The 19,992-nt window shown below is 36.0% G+C and overlaps 1 long non-coding RNA gene across 1 annotated transcript; it reads left to right on the top strand.

Moving 5' to 3' along the window:
* The first annotated feature begins 13,164 nt into the window (after nt 1–13,164).
* Nucleotides 13,165–14,131, top strand: LOC143580004 (uncharacterized). The gene is made up of 3 exons (XR_013143570.1): nt 13,165–13,224; nt 13,673–13,800; nt 13,886–14,131. It is a non-coding gene; the product is annotated as an uncharacterized LOC143580004 (long non-coding RNA).
* The last annotated feature ends 5,861 nt before the right edge of the window (nt 14,132–19,992 follow it).

Genomic DNA, 19,992 nt, shown 5'->3' with positions numbered 1-19,992 from the left:
TAAAATAAATTATAAACGTGAATCTTCTTTTCTTCTATGTCGGTCTTCTTTTATATGCCATAATACATAACTTAAACACTTTGTCTTAAACAGGAATAACATAAGACTTGAACATTAAATATAAATAACACTTGAATCTTCTTTTCTTCGATGCCGGTCTTCTTTTATTTGCCACGTGTCCCACTATAAGCAACCTGCCTCATTCTACTCACCTGCATGCATACTAAAAGTCAGCTACGCTGAGTGAGTTCTAGTTAATTAACATACATTGCATTCACTTATTAATAGTCCGAAGATACCTATTAATTAGTTACCTATTCTTCTAACATACATACATACATACAATCTTCCATACTTTATCTGAATTTCTTTAATTAATACCTACGCGTCCCTTCTATATTTTAAAGAGTATTTCATCTTATAAACTTCGCAGATATTGATATTAGTAGGGCCCGCAACCCTACATTAACCGTTCAACCATACAATCATATATTCGTTCGTTTCATACATTTATCCTTCAATTATAATATACTTAATTTTAACTACAGGCATACTAAATTAATCATTCAATAATGTTCACATACATCACTGTTGTAAAAATAGGTTTCCAAGGCCGAGTACTCTCCGAGTACTCGCTACAAGGTATGGCGCCAAGGAGAGTTCCTCCAACTCCGCCTAATTACTAAAAATTGATTAAATGTGGTCAACCTCAGCCAGAATCACATTTAATCGGTCAACTTGGGCTGATTTTAACTTTAACAATAAAATATAATTCATATTTCTATATATTAAAAAAAACAAATCACTTTTTTAATTAATGTTTAGCAAATTTTAGAATAATTTAGTATTTAAAAATGTATTTCTCTTATTTATATTGATATTAACTTATTTTGTTATAAATATTAGTATACTTATGATATTTGACATATATATAATATTCAAAAATCAATTTTCTTTATTTTTATCAATTCCGAGTACTCCCCGAGTACTCCGAGTACACCCAACTCCCCAGTCGACCGCATAGGGTATGTCTAGCGACTTTTGCAACCATGACATACATACACAATTATATCTACTATACACTTACCATTTAAGGTAATTGTATTAATCTAACACGTCATAGTATGCACACAGCCCCAAAAACATAACACATAAAAAGGGGCTAGAACTCACCTGAATCCTGTTACGTTCACCGTTAATAGTAATTCCCTTCTTAAGCTGTGCGCGGCTAACTGTTTAATAATGTACACGTATTAATTCCCTATACTTTCTTGTCATTAATTTCTTAAGTTAGTGGGGTTAACTTTGAAGTTAACCAAACCGACACAAACCCTTGTAAATCATTCTTATCGGTTAAATATATTTGGCTTCATTTATTATCATTTTGCTATATATATATATATATATATATGAATTTCCCATTGTTCGTACGTTCTTTTTAATTCGTTCATGTATAACGAGCTCTTACGCTTATGTGTTCCCAAACGGGTACCATAAACCATTGGTTTGGTATGAGGCGGGTTACGGTTTCTAGACAAGTCGGGTCTCGAGTTCGGGTTTCCTTTAAGTGTTCCCACCTCTAGAATTATATTATTAATAACTTATTATTTATTTATTAAAGATTCATTATTATTATTATTATATAAACCCCCACCCTTCACCCACCCCTACCTGGCCTAACCATGAGCTGCCCCCTCGTCCTCTTCTTCTTCCTCTTCAAATCACTCGCCGGCATCGCCGACTCTCTTACCCCCGACCACCCACTGCTGTCCCCTTTCCATCGCCACTCTAGAAGCTCCAGCAACCATGAAGACGAGGGGCATTTCGTATGTCACAAGTTCGCACGGATTGCGACGCGAAACTCGGGATCGCTTCGCATGGTATGCGACACGAAACCCTGGAATCGCTTCGCACGGGATGCGACGCGAAACCCTGGAATCGCTTCGCACGGGATGCGATGCGAACTCCGAAATTGCAGGTCGCTAGTTCGCGAGTGGTTTAGGCCAGATCTGGTTTACCTACAACTCGAACCGTTAGTTTTCGACATGAAGGTCAGGAAGCTGGTCTCTCCTCAGGTCTCGTGCTGCTTTTCCGTTCACCGGAGACGGACGGGGGTAGGGTTTCGGGCTCGTTTTCCTTAAGGGTTCGGCTGTGAGAAGTTAGGTTTGTTTCGGGTCCTAGTTTGGGTTTCCGATTACGAGGCTCCGGGTTCCGTTGACCCCGTTCACACCATTTTGTTATTGCTTGCATTTCGTTACTTCACAACTACTATTATTGTTGTTGTTATCATCAAATTTATTTGTAGTTTGCTCAAATTGTTTTGTTTATGTTGGTTTTGCTTTGGCTCGTGTTCCTTTGTTATCAAATCTTAAGATGAAACGAGATGAGAAAGATAAGCAAATATAGATTCTAAACATACCTTAAAGGTTAGATCTTGAATAAACAGAGTTGGATTTGGAATGTTTGTATTCAGGAGGTTTATGTTGTGTATGGGTGTGTGTGTACAATGATTGGAATGATAATGGTGGAATGTTAAGGATGGAAATCTAGGGTTTAGGTGATTAAATAGGCAAAGCCCAAAGGCTTTTAGGCCCAAATCATTCTTAAGTCCGTTTATCCTCCTTAATCTTATCCGCTATCTACATATTATTTAATTAGTTTAAATAACGCCCAACGATACGATAATTAATTAAAACTCGAAACATTTATTTATTCATGTATTGAAACTAGGGTGTTACACACTCCCTACATAGGCACCGCCACCACCACAAACAACCACCACGGCTACCATATTTTCCGACCCTCTCTCTTCTTTACTCTGTTTCGAAAATCACATTACAAAACCGAGTAAAGAAGAGAGATGGAGTAGATGGTGGTGGTTTCGTCAGAAAATGTCACACCCCGGAAACGCGGGGGCGTGATGACGTCATGGATCATAGTCACTGTTTATAGACTCTACGATAAGTACTTCATCAAAATGCCTCTACATGCATGTGACTCCATATGTATTTCCAATGCTTCAATTACCTGAGAATGCATGCATAAAAACGTCAACAAAAATTGTTTGTGAGTTTCATAGGTTTATATGACATCTAAAAATATGTGTTTCTTGGACAACGAGTCAACCAATTTCTCAGACAGTTACCATGAGCTCTATGATCAAGACTTAACAGCGTTTCTATGATCGCCCCTCTTGATGTTCTAATGCGAAAAACATCGAAGAAAACTATGGACAAATATCACCCAATTAGACCTCCAATCTAAGTTAGTGCGACTAACCACGGGTGGGGCGTGTTTCTCCCAAATAGTACTATTTATATCGACCACGTCTATAATAGTTAATGATCACAGATTCTAGGGGACTTTGACTGCATTATTGATTCAACCCATGTAACAAAATGAGACTGCGTTTCTACTCGTTTCCGAACATGTGTTTCTCCATGCATTCTCCCCCAAAGTTTCAAAACAATTAAATTAAAAGGGGGCCGTGAAACTCACCTCATGCGTTCTAATCAATGAGCATCAGACAATACACAGTTCGGATGAACTATCGGCCTAGATGTGACCTAACACGTAATAGATTACTTTAGTATTGCGCAGATATTATTGTTGAACGAGTCTGTTTATGCTAGTCACTTTCACCCAACTAATCGGTTCGTTTATTTTTAGACTCCCCGTTAGTGAAAAGTTTTTATAATATATTTAAAAACAACAATTTATATACCAATACACATATTAAGAATATACTTTATATTAGTATTGCTTTAATTTATTTTTCATTTGTCTTAAATACATACAACTTGTTCATGTAATAATTATACATTTATTTACGAAAAAAAAAATTAATTACGACCAATATTTCTTAAAATATAATATACTTTTGCTCATAAATTTCCGAGACGAATTTTACGATCATTTAACTTGTAGTGGTTATCTTTTCGTTTAAAACCCACCATGTAATATATATAAAGCACCACCACTTATTTCTTGTAAAAACTTTCATAAAGTCTATTAAATGGCACCATGTACTTTGTTAAAACCAAATTGTTTATAGTCAGTTCTATAACTCTTCATGCTATTAAATAAAGTATGACTACTTGGGTGAAGGCTCTCTACCACTAACAAACTTGTAACTTTATAAAAATAATATTAGTTGGGCTAATACTTACCAAAAACAAAGCAATGTTTGATTAGAGAAAATATGAGTTGTAGGATTTTAAGCTTGAACACCACCTGAAACCTTCGTTGATATTGTTTAAAGTCGGAAACTTGAATGGTATGAAAGTGTGGATGGATGTGTGTGTTTTTCCGGCCACAAATGGGAGGGTGAAATGGAATGTTTTGAGAGTTAAACTTTTAAAATAGATATGGAAAGTTATTGGGGCTGGTTATATGGGGTGACAAGGATGGAGAAAACTTTAATATATTAAGCATCAATACAAATTTGGGTTGTGAGAGTTTGTTCTTTCACATGAGGCTTCTAATATAAAAGAATAAAGTACTGGTTCATGTGTTAAAATAATTCACGGGATGGGGAATGCTTGTGTGTTTGAAAAGCAAAACAAAAACCAGGAAATGGGATTGGGTTGGTGGTCACCGAAGTCAAAGAAGAGTGGGAGGTGGGAGTGGCATGGTACGGTGGGGTGGGGTGGGGTGGGGTGGGGTGGGGTGATGATAGCATTCCAAAATTATTTGACTTTAGTGTAGGTTTGGTGGTGGCTATACTTGATGAAATATCATGTTTTAATATATGGCTTTTATTTGTAACATGAAGTGAGTGTGTAAGTTTGGGTTGGGTCTTGGAGCCGTAGACATTGAATGGTGCACTTTTTTTTTTTAACTAGTTAATTACACATTAGTTAAAGGTTACTTGTAGGTTGTGTATCATAGTGCGCTATATATTAAGACGTTTGCTTTATATATGAGTTTTTATAAACGAAAACGAGTTCTAGTATACATCGATCATGCACATGCGTGTTCCTTTGTTTTATCAAATTACCTATATGTATATATTATGAATCAGTGATCACTCAATCACTTTACAAATATGAACTAGTGATCTCCCTATCACTAAATGTATATGCAAATGATACACGTTATGAATCAACTATGATTGATCAAATGAGCAACGCATTGACTCTAGTATGTTTACGTAACAATATTAAGAGTTGTACGGATGTTGACTTTTTGACCGGGTGTCACAGAAAATATAATGGACGGAGATGATGGTGGTGGTTGGTGATGGTGTAGAGAGAAAGAGAGAGAGGATGAAGTTGCAAGTTATAGCGAGATAGAGATGGAGATATTATCTTTAAATATTTTTATTTGTCTCATACTTTAAGTTTTCCACATAAATGGTCTCTCAAGAAGTAAAAGACAAATTCACCCTCATGTGCTTTGCATATGACTGGTTTTAACGAAAAAACTTAACTGGGTTAGAGTCAAATGACAAAATGTGATAAGGTTTTTAATCATAAAGGATGTTTGTTGACATTTTTTCGCTAAAGGACATCAACTGAAAAATCATGTAAACATAAAGGGCGGGTTTTGCTATTTTGCTCTCTCTGCCCAATTCATTTTCCTGCAAATAATATCGTATCAAGAAAACCATGGAAACCTGCAAATCCACTTCCACCGTTGTCGCCTCCATCTTCTCCGATGCCCCCACTTCATAACCACAAAACCTATTATCACATATCTTAACAAGTCAAATCGAAGCTCCAACCACTCGAAAACCCTAAACCTTGGTTCTTCAAACACAACTCTCCATTCCAAAATCTGTGGTTGTCATACCCCAACCAGCCCTTCAGTGAAATCTAAATCTGTCAGTCTTTTTAGTTGTCGGAACTGAGTAGAGATAGGGGTTGGGTCTAATCGACGTGTTTGATTTCACACCCGCCATGGAAAACGATGTGTTTCCGGAAGCTACAATCGGCAAACGTCAAGCCTGCTACAAGGTAGTCTCAGACAATCGTATTTGTGTTCTCCGGCGTGGATGATCTTGCCCCCCTGTGCAAGCCGGATCAGATCTGATGCACAACCACCACCACTTAATAAGATCTGAAACCGCTTGTTTATGTAATTAGATCCTATGCTCGCCAGAAAACCGGTTTTGATAGTGATTGGTTGGATGGTGATAATGAATATGATGATGGGAAGGGATGGTGATGGTGGATGGCAGATGTGTGGTAGAGGTGTATGTGAAAGAGAGATGGATTATTTGTATTTTTTTTATTGAAAAATAAAAGTATTTTTTCGAAAGGCCAAATCTTTAGTCTAATTACACAAACAATCTTTAAAGTAATAAAATGACAACAATGCCCTCATGTGCAAGGCACATGACCAGATTTAACAAAAAAGTTTAACTGAGTTACTGTGAAAGGACGTAACATGAAAGAGATTTGAAACATGAAATATGTGTTCTACCGTTTCTTTTGCTAAATGACGTCTATTGAAAAAACGTTTAAACATAAAAGACGTCTTTTGCTATTTTGTCAAGTAAATAAATCAGATGTCTTGGAAACCCCTTAACAACAACACAATTAGAAGAAATCTTATAAACTCAGTCCAACCTTCATTATTTCTTTGTAGACAATGACACAAACCAATCTCACCTTAACAAATAAATCTTCAAAAAAAAAAAAGCCCTATAATAAAATTAAACAGAACACATAGCAGTTTAGACATCTTGTTCACCCTTTCACACTTCGAGATTAATTCAAACCCTAAACAAACAACATGTTGGCAAATGAAAATAACGACACCGTATATAAAAACTAAATCCTCCTAAATAAACATCAAATTCGCAAAATTAGGTCAGAAATCAGACTAAGAACATATATCCATTGAACACACACACAAACAATGCTATGCTTAACATACAAAAACATAAAAATCAAAAAAACACAAAGTTATAAAGTTCATACCGGTTTAAAAAAAACTCCTTTTCCCACGTCAAAACAGGATCAAACTGAGTCAATTTAAAAAGCTTCAATTTGGTTCGGGTCAAAACAGAATATTTACGGGTTCAAATACACGGTTTCAAGGAGTAAAGTGGTAAACTCACAGTATTAGGCCTGAAACGAACCGAATGGGGCATGTTCACACTCATTGTTTAACTTTAACCGAACACAAACACGAATATATAAGGTAACAATTTTTTATGTTCATGTTCGTTAATTAAAAAAATGGGCTTGTTCGTGCTCGATCGTTTAAAACCTAAGCCATCAGTTCATTACTGTAAACCAACACAAACGAACATAAACAAACTAAAACGAACATAATTAAACAACTATAAATACAAATGAACATAAACATCTAAGTAGTGAAAAAGCAAATAAATTTTTTTATCCACGCTATGCCATGTTTGGAAGCAACAATGAGATTCGGTAAGAAAGATGAGATATGTTACATATTTCACAAAATCGAATTTCAACTTGGAGCTCAATTTTAAAAGTCCAATATACTAATCTTTGCAAATGAAATTTTGAAGAGGCTAGCAATTGCAATCTTGCCTAAGCTATGCAAAATAAGAAATATGAAAAATATACGTATTTTTTTCTATCCTGTTCTTGTATGTTAAAATCTCGCTCCTTGAGAGCAGATTGGCATGCCTTCAAGGGTTCCTTAGTGTTAGCCAACACCATATTGGTTTGGTTTAAATCTTTCATCATAATAAGTGAACAGACTATTTTTTATTACCCTGTAAAATAAATAAAAAAAACAACACTAATGCAGCCAATCGTAAGTATAGTTTACCTGTGTAGATTTAAGTTAACGTGCACCCACGAAGCAACTGACCTCCTTTTTGCAAATACATTATCATGTATACTATGCTCTATTAATAGATAAGATTTACAAATGCGTTACATATAGTCTGCTGCTTGTTTTTCTAGAAGTATAAAGTCTGCAGTCTGCGGACCACATCTACAGGCATCTGTAGAACAATAGTTGGACCAAACCTCTGCAGTCTATAAGAAGAACACTGTTTGTTTTTAACGTCTACAAACTGCTAAACAACAACATTCATTATACCTAATGTCTATTCTTTTAGATGCCTCCTCATCGTCACACTACTACAAAACTAAGCAATTGCTACCAAAACTTGCAACAAAAAAAAACAGTTGCAAAAATTGCAACTGCTTTGTGATCAAAATGAAACCGGTTGCAAAGTTTGCCACCGAAATCAAAACAGTCGCAAAGTTATAGACCAAACAAAATGCGGTGGCAAAACGGTTGCAAATATAGCGACCAAACATGAAACGGTCGGAGTTTTTGCAACCGTTTATTTTCGGTAGCATAGATAAAAAAAAAGGAAAAATTCCCAAAATAGTCCAAACCATGAGAGAGATTCCAAAATAGTCCCACAATTTTTCAAATTCCAGAAATAGTCCTATGAAATCTATCGGCGCCAATAGATTTCCAAAAGTTTCGCGGTCCAGTGAAAAGATGCCAAGTGTTCCACTCCCACCTACCCCCGTTGATTTTCACCTCAAAATACCCGGTCCAGATGGTTTTCCCCTCAAATCATTCTCCTCTCAAAACCATCTCCCCACATTGATTTCCCCATGCTTTCATCTCCAACATTGGTTTTCAACCACCATATTTTCCGGCCACCATGGGTGATAATAAGCTCAGCCGCCTCTTCTTGTGCTTGACCACGGCGGCAGAAGTGGTGACATCAGTTTCAAATAATCTGAAAGAAGGAGTGATTGAAAACCAACTTTCTTCAAGAAACCATACTTTCGATCTGATGATAATATGTTGAAAAGCGACAAAAACCGGCACTTACATATCCGGATTAAAATGAAGTCATTATCCCGCCACCTTTTTTCCGGCCACCATATTATCCGGCCACCATTTTTCCGGATTAAAATGAAGTTTTATTCTTTTCTTGTTTGCAGAGGTTAAACACAGCACAAAAGCTAATTACAGATGAGTGTGTATTTGGAATACACCATTTTTGAAGTGCTCTGTTTTCTCATTTTCCTGAGTTTGTGAACATCTTGGCTGTAAATCATCGTCTGATCTTAAAATTCTACAAAGAATCAATGTGGGTTTTGTTTATTTAACCGATTGTTTGAATATTCTTACAAAAAGTTTGGTTTTTTGTCTGTTTATAATCTAACAATTTTCTCATATACTCTGTTTTTCTCATTTTCTTATTTTTTTTAGTTTTAGTTTTTGGGTATATAACATCGTCTGACCTTTTAAATATTCATAGATTTGATGTGGGTTTTGTTTATTTAACCTATTGTTTGAATATTCTTACAAAAAGTTTGTTTCTTTTCTGTTTATAATCTAAAAATTTTGTCATGCTCTGTTTCTTATTTTCTTGTTTCTTTTATTTTTACCTTATGGGTATATAGCATCATCTGACCTTTTAAATATTCAAAGATTTGGTGTGGGTTTTGTTTATTTAATCGATTGATTTATTATTATTACATAAATTTAGTTTCTTGAGTATCTGTAATCTACAATTTTTATAGTGCTCTGTTTTTCCTATTTTCTTGAATTTTTTAAAGTCTTGAAAATATGTACAGATTTGATGTGGGTTTTGTTTATTTAACCGATTGATTTATTATTATTACAAGAAAGGATTAAATTTCACAAGAAAACGTGGCCGGAAATATGGTGACCGGATAATAGATTGGTTGAAAACCAACTTTGGAGATGAAAAAAAGGAGGAAAGCAATGTGGGAGGATGATTTTGAGAGGAAAACCACCTGGAAAGCAATGGGGTAGGTGGGAGTGGAACACTTGGCACGTTTTAACTGGACCTTGAAAATCAATCGGATTTTTTGGAAATCTATCGGACCCGATAGATTTCGTAGGACTATTTCTAGAATTTGAAGACTATTTTGGGAATCTCTCCTGTGATTTGGACTAATTTGGGAATTTTCCCTAAAAAAAACTTTCAACGTATATTTTATTCTAACTGCTCATGTTTAAGATTACACAATCGCCATCTCATACTCTCGGCTTTCTCGTCTTCTCTCTCTCTCTCTCTACAATCTAGGGTTCCACCATCACTCAACTTCACTTCATCAATCTCCGCCACCAATTCACAACAATTCCGCCATCACAATCACTCGCCGGAGAATGAATGCTCGTGGATCAAATCAGAAGGCGATTGGGTTGTTAGCTGAGACGGGAGCGAAAATTGAAGAAGCTAAGGCTAAAGCTGCTTCCTGTGGCGCCGGTGGTTCTTATCCGGCTTCCGCCGCCGACTTCACCACCGGCTCCTGCTGCGGTACGATGGACGAAGGAAGATTGTTCGATGCTGCTGTTTCAGTTTTCGATCCGAATTTCAAGCCAATTTCTGATTTTCTATCCTAATTACATATTCGTTCAGGTTGTTAGATCAGCTCCGATATCTCTCAACAAATTGAAAGGTTCGTTAATTCATTCCGCCTTTACTTTCAATTTGTGCATCGAGCTAGGCTTATGAGACGTGTAATGTTAGTTTATCTTTTCAATTTTGCTAATTAAAGGTTCGATGCTGCTGATTCAATTAGGTTTTACTTAAATTAGATCTCAACTTAGACTGATTAGGTTTGAATTATAGGTCAATTCGTTCTACAATTGATTTCATTGATTTAGGTTTGATTACTTTATATATCTTGTGTATGGAAGTACTTTGATGCTTGATTAAGTTGATTATTTGTGGATTTAGCATATGATAATAGATGGTTAATTAGTGAAATTTCATTGTATCCTTCTACTGAGTTTTCTGGACCTTGACTTTGTATAATATTAACATAAAACATGTAAGTGATGATTGAAAATTTTTTCTATTTTGATGAGTATTTGATGACTGATGTTTAGTTTTGGTTTTAATATTGCTTACAATTTCCTGATGTGCAGGGGTTTCGTCTTGGTGTTATTTGTTTGCGAGTTTTATGTTGTATAGTTTGAAGATAATTGATATATTAATTATTAACTTGAGTGTATGCTTGATGGAGTATTTAAGTGAGAATATGTTCTATAGTTTGTAGTAAGTTATGACAGTTGCTAAGTATTCGGATTAATAACAGTAGTTACGAACATGTAGACATTGGATGCAGTAATATAATAATTGTGTTATCATGTAAACATTGAATACAGTTGTGAGTTGTGACCTGAAGAAGTGGTCATAAAGTTACACAACGTTTATGTGACGATTAGTCATTTGCTAGCTACTTTTCATCTTTTGCTGAAATACTTATTGTCCTTGCAGGTCAAAGTTGAATTTTTTTGTGCTTTAAGCAGTGCAGAAAAGCAATCTCAGGATAATCAATCTAAACTTGACTTACGCAAATCAGGTCGGTCAATTTTGGGGCTAATCAATTTGAATTTTTCCACAAGGCAATAGTGTTTTTGTCATGTTGCATTTATAGAAACAAACATATAATTCAATTTTTGATGATTGCGTACCTACCTGTGATCCATTAAAATTTTTCATTAATATAGTTTAGGTTCCCTTCATTTTGCTACATTGTTATCAGTGGTATGCCATGTTTTGTAGTTGAATCAAATGTATTTCCTTCGTAGATTATGAGAATTTTTTTAAATATTGTATTTTTTACTGCATAGTTGCATGATAACTGATTCTGTTTCAGTTTTGTTTGCAGGTTTCGGTTACGCAGCTATCCGTTTGGTTACAACCAAATACATTTCTAAGGTTTGTTTATTTTGAGAAGTTTTCTTTAGTTAATTAGTTACACTGAATTAGTAGAATGTGTAGGTCTTTTAGTCTTGCTTATATTTTTACTGTTTAGTATTTAATGGGACTTGAACATGTAGCAGTTACACTGAATTAGTAGAATGTGTAGGTCTTTTAGTCTTGCTTATATTTTTACTGTTTATATTTGTTTAGTATTTAATGAGACTTGAACATGTAGCATCACCAATTAGGTTAGCCTATAACTTAGTATTACTGTTTGTATTTTCTTTTTAGTTGGTAAGATTTATGCTAATGATATTAAGTTTCTTGTAATATCCTTGACTTAAGTTCTAACCTTTGAAGTCACTGTGCACTTGATTTGTTTTTTTAAATAATTTATAGATAAACTAACCAAAATCAGAAATATTGATGAATTAATGAAAATTTTGATTATTTAAACGAGTTTTTAACAATTTGGTAATTCCACTTTTGTAGGAAAAGACACTCAGGCGTGAATTGCCAACGCAAAAGTGTACATATTAAACAATGTTAGTGACCCGCGTGTACATGGCAGACAAGACCCCGAGGTATGTCAATAGAATTCATTTTTTGAAAAAAAAAAAAACTTTGAAATCAGTTTACAGTTTGGTTATAAGTCAAAGATCGGGTTGTGCGATCGGGTCAGCTTAGTCAACTATTATTTGTGTTCCTGGTTATTAACGGGCCAAATTCTGCATTTAGGTGTGCGCAATGGGTAACTTTGTGCTACGGGTAAGTTTTTACAGATGAGGGTAAATCTATAATTTGGCAATTTTGATAATGAGTGGCTGCATGTTTTTTTTTTAATAATTGGACAGTTTTGACGTTCGCAAAGTCAAACTAGTGCTTTAATATTCATTTGAAAAAAAACATATTTCATTTATATATTTTATGTTTGTTAGGGTGAGCAATTTAGGAAAAACTTGGTGTGTGCTGTTACATTGAATCCAGCTTGAAAACTCAACATGCAAACAAATCAAATAAAAAGGCATATATTTCTATATGAATTAAACTTCATTATTAGAATGTGAAAGCATTTTTTGATATGATCATTAAGATTTTTCTACAACCTTCAAGATGGACGGAAATGATGAGACTGACAAGACGTAAAAACTCTTGTTGCTCGATCATTGTACCGGAAGTTGGTGCCCTCATTGTACGGGAAGTTGGTGCCCCGGGAAATGTTACTCTAAATGAGCTGCACAAGTGGCTGATGGTTAAAACTGGTGTCCCTAGGATCATTTGCAAACAAGAAGATGCTTCTGATCTAATGGTTAGTATTTTCTTATTAAAGTTGTGTATCCATCTCACATAAGATTTAAGCATGGCATGTAGCAGAATGGGTATTTTGTTATGCTCAAAATAAGTTGGCACCTGAAAGTTTTTTCTTCATTGTCCCGTTAACAGATATGTAGAATACTCATGATCTGTTCACTGTTTTTCATTCACCCGTTAACAGATTCGCAGAATGCTCATGACCCGTTCACTGTTTTTCACTGCATTTTTTGGTCGAAAAAGTAATATGCAGAATGCTCCACAAGGTAACCCCGCTAATACTCAAGAAAACGTGGTGTGATCATATTTTTGTTTATATGAGTTAAGCTTGGCTTGCTTAACTGGCTTGTTGACTTGTTATAATCAAAGGCCACATTTCAAGATATACAACATATAACCCAAATTTTATTGTTCAATAAAAATTTAATTTTTTCTAAATATTATTGAGCTGGCTCAAGTCTTTTACTGTTCAAGCTTGAGTACAACGAGCTGAACCGATTCAACTCAGTTTGTAAATGAGCCTAGTCGGCTCGACTCGGTTTGCTAAAAAGTTGAGCTTACAAACCGAGTCAAGCTGAGGGTGAGATTAACCTGGCTTGGCTCAGCTCGTTTATAGCCCTGTAGAATCAAATTTAAAGGCTTGGTTCCATTTAGACTTTAGATATATAATTTTTCGATAAAGTAACAGGTCAAATCTTTTGTTGACCTCACCAGGTCTGTCTAGCAAACTGGCTAATATTACAAGAGCCAAACATGTTTCACCTTGGGAAATCGGGACCTTTTAGCTCTGATTCCAACAACCTTAACTCAACCGACTGCACCGTCAGTTACTCATTGCTCACGTATTTCACTGGTCATGTATAATATTATTAGATTAATCATTATTCATTTGTTGATTAAGCTATCGGTTTCTTTTTGCTAATGCAGTTTAGTGATGGTTTCACTGGTTGCAGCTGATCAAAGTTCTTATCTTGCTTTCAGCAGCATGGAAGACTGCATGAAAACACAAGGTTCTTTGCGTTTTAGAGAATCTGGCTGCTGACAAATTCTGTCCCTTCAGGTTCGGTTTTAAATCTTTGAATTTTAAAAGTCCACATGAGGCCTGACTTTGGGATAATAGAAGACTTAAAGCCTCATGGTTTATATGAAGATACAAGCATCTTGGTCAGTTTGCTCCATGGAGGATCTGATGAGCGGTCCATGAGGAACAGAAGCGAAGACGACATTTTCAGATATCCAGGACTGTATTCATGTTCCTGAATGCGTTTACCAGAAATTGTGTGTATAGCTAGAATAATACTTTTTTATATTTGTTTATAGAACTCGAATAACACTTTGTATTGAACATCCTTGATAGAAATTTTAGTTTTATTTGTGGTCGAATCCTTATATAAAAAATTGATTTTTTAATCTATTTGCAAAAGAATGGTTCCACTGCATTGCGACAAAAATAATACGGCCGCAAAACTGTCTGAAGCGAGCGAGCGCAGGTTGGTTGCAAAAAGTGGTGGCAAATGAAGAATTGCGACTGCAGCAGCGGTTGCACAATTTGTGACGGCAGCACCGGTAGCAAGACTTGCGACCGCTTCACCGGTAGCAAGACTTGCGACTGCTTCACCGGTAGCAAGATTTGCCACACAGCGCGGTCGGAAGTGTAACGGTCGCAATAGAGCAATTGCGACCTGCGTTTTTCCGACTACATTTTCGGTTGCAAAACGGTCGCAACAAGGCAATTGCAACCGTTTTCCGACCGAAATGGCGGTCGCAAATGCTTAGTTTTCTAGTAGTGTCAGCCTTGTAGAATTGTTCGCATTGACCGTCACCACAACGAAACTACTTCTAATGAAACCCTAGTTGATCCAAATGTAGTTGCTACTATTAACCAAGCTATTTCTGGTTTGCTTCCAAACCTTGTTGCTCAAACTGTTGAAGCCGTTATTCAACAAACTCGTCCCCCAGAAAACACAAATGGCAATCACAATTCTAATGGCAATCACAATTCTGGTCCTGCAACTGGTAAGAACACCACAACTAATCCCATCGAAGCAAGATACTGGATAGCCCATATTGAGAATATTTTTGAAGTTCTTGGAGTTGCAGATCAGTATAAGGTTAGACTGGCAACCTACAAACTGGAAGATGATGCACAGACTTGGTGGGAAGGATACAAACAAGTTAAAGGTGGAGATGTTTATGCCGCTAATCTTTCATGGGTTAATTTTCGCACCATTTTCTATGAAACAAGTACTTTTCTACTGCTGATAAGGAAGCTTATATCAGAGAGTGTGCTGTTATCCGTCAAAGAAATGATGAACCTGCTACGGAGTTTATTACTCGATTCTCAAGGTTAGCTAATATAGTAGGCGACGCTGTGGGATCAGCAAAAGCCCAGGCATAAAATTGCAAATGGGCAGTCAGTGATTGAATTCGAAAGTCGATCATTTATATGAAATTCAAGGATATTACTGAAGTAGCTGATGCAATCAAAACCTTTGAGTTTGAAAGAAAAGAGTTCTTATCTCGAACTGGGGAGAACAAGAAGAGAGACAGGGAAAGGCAACTTAAGCAGTCTACCAGCCAACCATCCAATAACACACCCGCAGGAATGCAAGAGGCAAGTGAATAGAAACTCTGGAAATCAGGCACGTCCTTGGTAGCCTATACCACAAAACCAAAGGCCTCTTCAAAACCATATTCAGTTGAATGCAGAACCTATTAGATCTCAACCACTAAGCCAATATATAAACCTGAACCAAACCATATATCCTCTATGCAACACTTGTGGTAAGAGACATCAGGGCATATGTCGCCAAGGTACAGGAGCATGCTTTAGATGTGGGAAACTGGGCACATGATCAAGAATTGTCCCAAACAAGACACCAAAAAGAAAACCGGAGGAAATGTTGCATCAACCAATGCTGGAGGAAGAGTTTTCGCACTTTCTGCTACTGAAGCTACAAATGCCCCAGGTACGGTATCTGGCACCCTTCAGCTTGGTGAACGTAGTATCTATGTTCTATTCGATACATGAGCGACCCATTCTGTAGTATCTGACTCGTTTACTAAGTACCTTACGATTAGACCGACTTCGTTAGATCATATTTTGACAATCTCTACTCCGATGAATAATTCATTCGTAATCACTCACGTATATAAAGATTGTCCTATTCGTGTTGAACATGCTGTGTATAATGCGAAACTTTACCCGATGCATATGTCAGACTTTCACATTATTCTCGGAACAGATTGGTTGTCTCAACACCATATTACTATAGATTGTTATTCTCAACGTGTTATTTTCGGTGATCTTCACCGTCCAGATTTTTTATATCACGGAACTCCACCCCACAAATCCCTTAAAACTATTTCGGCACTTAAAGCCCAGAAATTTCTATCACACGGTTGTGAAGTATTTCTAGCATCCGTCAAATCTGATTCATATGAGGAACCAACCATAGATAGCCATCCGGTTGTCTGTGAATACACAGATGTATTTCCAAAAGAATTACCTGGCCTTCCACTAGACCGTGAAGTAGAATTCACGATTGATCTTATTCCTGGAGCCAAACCTATTTCTAAAGCACCGTATCATGTGGCACCCTTAGAATTGAAAGAACTCAAAGAACAATTGCAAGAATTGCTAAATCTAGGGTTCATCCGACCAAGTGTATCACCATGGGGAGCGCCAGTCTTGTTTGTAAAGAAGAAACATGGAACTATGCGATTATGCATAGATTATCGAGAACTAAACAAGATCACAGTCCGAAATCGTTATCCCTTGCCTCGCATAGATGATCTATTTGACCAGCTACAAGGTGCTCAATTCTTATCAAAGATCGATCTAAGGTCCGATTGTCATCAACTGAAGGTCAAGAAAGATGATGTTCCAAAGATCGCCTTTCGCACTCGCTACGAACATTATGAATTCTTGGTTATGCCCTTTGGACTAACCAACGCGCCTGCAGTCTTCATGTATTTGATGAATCGTGTATTCCACAAAATTCTTGACAAATTCGTTATTGTCATTATTGATGACATTCTAGTATATTCTATGAGCCGCGAAGAGCATGAAGCACATTTACATGCAGTACTTGGAACTTTGGGAGATAAGAAATTGTATGCAGAATTTTCAAAATGTGAATTTTGGCTTAGCCAAGTGACATTCTTAGGTCATGTTATATGCGCAGAATGAATCATGGTTGTCACACCCCGTTAAGCGATTTGCGGAAGCCTAAAATGGTAATGTGACAGACACAACTGGTATCAAACACATTGCTCATAAAGAAACATTACTAACTAATTTACAATATATTGCATTGTTCTAATATCTTTTACAACTAGGTGATACAATCAAAACTATTCCGTTAACTACTTCACTTCATACTTGCATCAGTTTACACGACCTCGATCACAATCCAAACACGTAGCACATAAACAATTTACTCCACTTTTCTGAATACCTGAAAAGCATGTTACAACAGGTCAATTATGAATAGTTGGTGAGTTTCATAAGTTTTAACGAAATCGGTTCTGCGTACCACACAGTCATAGTTTGTATGTACGCGCGTAGGTAAAAATGTATTTACATTTGTATATATGTACATCTGTATCTTTGTATGTACATATGTATGTGTGTAATTTTATGATATAAGTTTGAAACTACAATAAAATCGTGACTGTTCGTTCGTACTACGTGCCTCCATTTTCCACGTAAAATAACCACTGTGGCCCCCTTCCGCCCACAACGTTTCCACGTAAAATCAACTACTGTGGCTCCCCTTCCGCCCACAATATATACAATTACAATATTTTCTTGACATTCATGCCTTAATAAAGTTAGTTTGTTTAGTTGCAGCAGAATTTGGCTTATAGGCCATACTCAACTTTAGTTTATTACTATTGTGGCCCCCTTCCGCCCACAATAACCTCGTGGCCTCCACTGCCCACGCTGTTCTCATGGCCGTCACAGACCACGTTATCCCCATGGCCTTTACAGACCACGTTATCCCCACATGCCATTACAGACCATGTTAATCCCATGGCCATTACAGACCATGTTAACCCCATGGCCATTACAGACCACGTTACCCCCATGGCCATTACAGACCAAGTTATCCCCATGGCTATTAAAGGCCACGTTATCCCCATGGCCATTACAGACCACGCTATTTCCTTAACTTGTTATGTTTAACATTACATAGCGTGTTTGTGTAAACAAGATGTCATGTGTAGTTTCATTATGTTTTAGCATTCGTATTATCTCCATTTAATTTATCAATCCACAATACTATTTACCATTCATCAGCACGTAATCACTCATTAAGTTTGTAGGGACTTTTCGTATATGAATGTTTAGATAATTCATTTACTATACCGTTTTCAGATAGATAAATGTATATAAACATGCTTTTCACCCCAAAAGTTCGTAAACAGTTTGAAAAGAGGGGTCATGAAACTCACGGTTTTATAGGTATTCAGTGCGATGCCAGCTCGGGGTCCGTTTCCCTTGCTATCACTTAGTCCCTATAGTCAATATTATAATAATATTAATATTTTAATATTATTATAATCCTCATACTAAATTGGGTTGTATAGCTAGTCTGGGTATAGCTGTCACACCCAGAAAGTGCCAATAGGTTTAGATTGTGATGTTGTTCAATGTCTAATATTTAAAATCGAACTTGGCTCAGTTTCTTCGTTTCACCAGCTGGACCAAGTTGATCTTTTATGTTTTTAGAACACAGGTATGAGTATGTAAACTTGGGTAAATGTGTTGGTTGATAAAATGATTATGTTATAAAGATAGATCACAATTTAGGGGTCTGGATTTGCTACGGGGCCCATTTCCGTTTATTCAGTTTGATTTGGAGAAAAATGCGCACAATCTATCCAAATTTTCCAGATTTCTCACAAAAAGTTTGTTTTTACTTAATTAACCCAAAAATATGCTTTCTGATCACTCTTGATGTTCGGATATTCTAACAGGTTCGTTTATCGCAAACCGTCGGTTTTTATCATAATTGAATTTGTTTAATGTTCAAATTAGCACAATTAATGATCCGTTTATCATTAAATTATGAAAATTTAGATACTTATCAATTAAAATATTTAGATTTTTATAAAAATATTTCTGGAATTATTTACTGATTTATTAATTCATAAAAATTCATTTTAAATGCTATATTTAGCCCGGAAATCGTCCGTTTATACCAAACGATTTCCAAAAAATCCAAAAAAATTCCTGAGTTATCCAAATAATTCCCAACACAAACTATAAAATTTCCAGAATGTAACAACCTTGCCAAATTATCTTTTCGAGCCAAAAACGTCTATAAAAACTCGAACAAACGCGAATCCACAAAACATATATAGGGTTTTCCAAATGAACCCAAATTTCAGATGTGATCATATTATAACAAATTTGAGTTCCCCACAAAATTCCATAATTTTTTAAGCATTTGAAGTATTTTTCCCATATAAACGCCCTTAATTGGTAATAAATTCATCATATATTCTCGGATGGTCGAAAAATTACCAAATTTGGTCAGGGACTCATTCATATAGTCCCTGATCTCACTGCAAAATTTTACAAGCCTACAATGTTCACATCACAATCTAATCCTAAACAACCCCTACACGAGCACTTCGGTATTATCGTTGCGGTTTTCGTTCGTTTTCGCTTTTTTAAACAATTTACGGGTTCTTGTGCTTCTAAGTAAGGTAGGTACAGGTCCTATATCACAAACCAATAATGTATCATCAAAAGACCAGCCTTGAAAGTGAGGGTTTCAGTTAGGGCTTTAAACTGAACTTTTGACCGTAAAAACATGATTTAAACCCCTTAATCCCTGTTTATGGCAAAAAAAAACTTATCAAACCAAGTTCCTAACCATGTGTGTGATAAAAATATGCTTAGGGACAATTTTTAGTGTTTTTGCATGGTTAGAATTGATTTTTGGTAATCAAACAATGTTTATATGTGTTTAAACATGATTAAACAAGTTAAAAATTGATTAAAATGAAGTAATTACCTA

The sequence above is a fragment of the Bidens hawaiensis genome, unplaced genomic scaffold, assembly GCF_021521415.1.
Source record: "Bidens hawaiensis isolate Kalapana, Puna unplaced genomic scaffold, B.hawaiensis_p1.1 tig00030197_1, whole genome shotgun sequence".
Lineage (NCBI taxonomy): Eukaryota > Viridiplantae > Streptophyta > Magnoliopsida > Asterales > Asteraceae > Bidens > Bidens hawaiensis.
This window is presented reverse-complemented; position numbering and strand designations above follow the sequence as displayed.